Here is a 3,862-nt window from a genome sequence, read left to right as displayed (position 1 = left end):
ACTCACTCACACTCACTCACTCACTCACTCACTCACTCACTCACTCACCCACCAACCATCTCACTCACATTCACTCACTCACCCTCTAACTCACCCTCTCACTCACCCTCTCACTCACTCACTCACCCTCACTCACTCTACACTCACTCACTCACCCTCTCACTCACTCTACACTCACTCACTCTACACTCACTCACTCTACACTCACTCACTCACTCACCCTCTCACTCACCCTCTCACTCACTCTACACTCACTCACTCACTCACCCTCTCACTCACGCTACACTCACTCACTCACCCTCTCACTCACCCTCTCACTCACTCTACACTCACTCACTCACCCTCTCACTCACTCTACACTCACTCACTCACTCACCCTCTCACTCACCCTCTCACTCACTCACTCACTCACCCTCTCACTCACTCTACACTCACTCACTCACCCTCTCACTCACCCTCTCACTCACCCTCTCACTCACTCTACACTCACTCACGCACCCTCTCACTCACTCACTCACTCACCCTCTCACTCACTCTACACTCACTCACTCACCCTCTCACTCACTCTACACTCACTCACTCACCCTCTCACTCACTCTACACTCACTCACTCACTCACTCACTCACCCTCTCACTCACCCCCTCACTCACTCACTCACTCACCCTCTCACTCACTCACTCACTCACCCTCTCACTCACTCTACACTCACTCACTCACTCACCCTCTCACTCACTCTACACTTACTCACTCACCCTCTCACTCACTCACTCAGTCAACCTCTCACTCACTCTACACTCACTCACTCACCCTTTCACACTCACCCTCTCACTCCAGTTATGGGATGTTATGTCTCACTCATTCACACACTCTCTCGCTCGCTCACTCACTCACTACAGTAGTTGATTAGCAAATCATGATTATAGAGTAATGTCTTTTTTGTGTATGTACGATATATAGATATAGCCATTCCAGACATTAGTTGCCCAGAAGGCAGGTTTGTGTATTAAAGGGGTTCACAGTACATGCTGTGGTAATGGTTCATGCCCATGTTGTTGTATTGATAGTGACAAGAACATTATCCAGTATTTGTCTTTTTCCGATCAAGACAAGCATTTTACACCCAAATGTTTGGCATTTGTTAAATATCAGAGAGCTTGTGATGTTTTATATTTATTATGAATTATTTGTTAGGGAAATAGTAGGGATGTCATGATTCGACTATCTCCCAATACGATACTTTGTTCACGATGTGATACATATCGCAATACTTAATTCACTGCAATTTTGCATGAATTTGAAAATTTCATGGGGCATAAACACTATTAAAAAGGCTTGAATCTCCCTGAATATCTGGTGTCATATTTGAAAATTGAAATATCGCATTCAATCAATACATTATTTCAGATAAAACTGGAGTGTCATCATAAATAATTTCTATTATTAAAAAAAGAGAGGAAAGTTCTTGTTTGCCCCCGAAAATAAATACATGAAATATGAACGAATGAAACGATGTGTGAAATGATACAGAATTAAATAAAATATGAATCATTACTGGATCAAAATTTGAATCAATACTGCTAAATGTGTTTCATATATCGTATAGTCTGAGAATGTTATCAATGTATTGTTGAATCATGACATCACTAGGAATTAAGCATCTGCATAGCGTTAATTCCAAGTGTTTGTGAAAGAAGTCAAACTGTTCACATATCCCACATCAAGTCACAAACCTATCATGACATTGACTTTCGCTTCAGCTCAAAGTTATGTTCAATCAGTAAGGTACCATCCCCAAAGTGGCAAAACTAAAAACTTGATGAGCATTTCTGTTATTGCCAGGGGGCATGGGTGGCCAAGTCGTCTAAGGCGCAGCGATTCGCTGTGCAGAGTTGCGTCCCTTTGGCACGCCAGAAACCTATGATTATGGGTTCGAATCCCGCTTCACCCCAATTATGTTTCTAGGTTTGTCAGCACCATACCCATGCTTGTGGGTTTCACCAAAGTGGTAAATGTCTGAGACCTGCAACACTTGGGGCTTTCCTCCCACATTAAGCTGACACACGGAGATATAACTGGAATACTGTTAAAAGCGGCGTTAAACACTAATCACTCACTCACTGTTATTGCCAAAATGTATCCTACCCTAAACTAGGGGTTGCTAGTGCGATGTTGAGGTCTTCCCTACATGATGTTGTTTACAGAATTCATTTCCTTCCAGCATTCCCTTACCATAAATCATGAATATTTATTTTGTTGGATATAGATTCTATATGTTTGACATGTGAAGTCATGTATGATTCCCGGCAAACCAAATTTTTTAGATTGTTATTCTTCTACCTGTTGTCTGTTCAGTGTTTAATCATTTATATGGGAAAAAACTGGTACAAAAATAAAACCTAAAATAGTCAATCAATACAGAATGCTTTTGTGATTCTTTTGAAAATTCAAGTTCGGTTTCGTACTTTATTGTATATAAACAGGTAAGTGTGGAGTGAAGAGAATCAGGTACCTACAACCCCAAAATATGGGGAAGTCAAGGGGGCAAAAATATGTGAAAGCCCAGGGAGGGGAAGGGGGTGGGAGGGAAGAGCATGAAAAAATGTTTCATGTTGGCCAAATATAAGAGACGACTAACGGGATTGAGTGGTCAGGCTCGCTGACTTGGTTGATGCATGTCATTGTATCCAAATTGCGACTGGATTATTCACAGACCGCCATCATGTACCTGGAATATTGCTGGGTGCGCGTTAAACAGATGACAAACAAAAGCCTGCCTGATAGATAAGTTGTTTAATACAACAGATGGACACTCCAGCTGTATCACAACATGAAAATAAGCAATATTTCCCAATGCAAACCAGCGACTGTATCAAGAGCAACACCGATATCAAATGCATTTAATCAGCTTCCAGAACCTGAGCTCTCCATCCAACAAGTCGCCTCTTTTCACAAACATAATATTGGATGGAGTGTCTGCCCGGTTTGTGGAAGGTTGGTGTTTCTATCACAGGCCACGTCACACAAAGTGACATCAAAAGATGGTACATGTTGTTACCCTTCCTATAGGCCGCCATTAAGGGGATAAAGATAGGACCGGTCGGCACAAAGTCAGTACACCCTGTGTCTGGGGTATTCATGTTGAACTGCAGCGTGGTATTTAGGGTGGAGGTCTTTTTTCAACCCAATTGAGCACCACAACACATTTTTAACGAAAAAGAGTGGAGTTTAAAATTACGCCGTGTGTGTTCGTTGCGAGAGCATACTTGTCGACTGGGTTGGTCAAAGCTGATAGCCCGTTGGCAATAATCCTTTCGCTGTAAAAAAATATTTCTTCAATACCAATTTTATCTCCATAATAATGCTAACGTTTAATTTATTGAAACAGGTAGATATGTAGGTGTTGCAAGAGAACAGAGGCTTTGTAGGATTTGTAAAACTGATTGTATTGAAGACGAATATAACTTTTTATGTGTATGTCCAGTGTATTATGATTAAAGAGCAAAACATCTAAATAACTATTTCTACCACAAACCAAATGGTTACAAATTTTGTAACTTAATGACATGCGATTGTACAGAAACTGTGAGAAATTAATCTATGTTTATTTATCATGCTGTGAAACTAAGAAAATGTATGAATTTGTAACACGCCCCAGACAATGTACCATAGGCCTTTGGCCTCATCGGTACCATGAATAAAGATTGACTGATTGATATTTGGTGACGGTTGGGTGTCGCACTCTGTAATCTGTGATCTGCACTAAGACACGCCAGTACAATGATAAGCAATTGTTTCTATAAAGAATGAATTGTAAACCATGAACGCAGGACAACATTAAGATTCACATTAGCTCCTCACCCT

Source organism: Haliotis rufescens, unplaced genomic scaffold, assembly GCF_023055435.1.
Source record: "Haliotis rufescens isolate VD_foot unplaced genomic scaffold, xgHalRufe1.0.p SCAF_13, whole genome shotgun sequence".
Lineage (NCBI taxonomy): Eukaryota > Metazoa > Mollusca > Gastropoda > Lepetellida > Haliotidae > Haliotis > Haliotis rufescens.
This window is presented reverse-complemented; position numbering follows the sequence as displayed.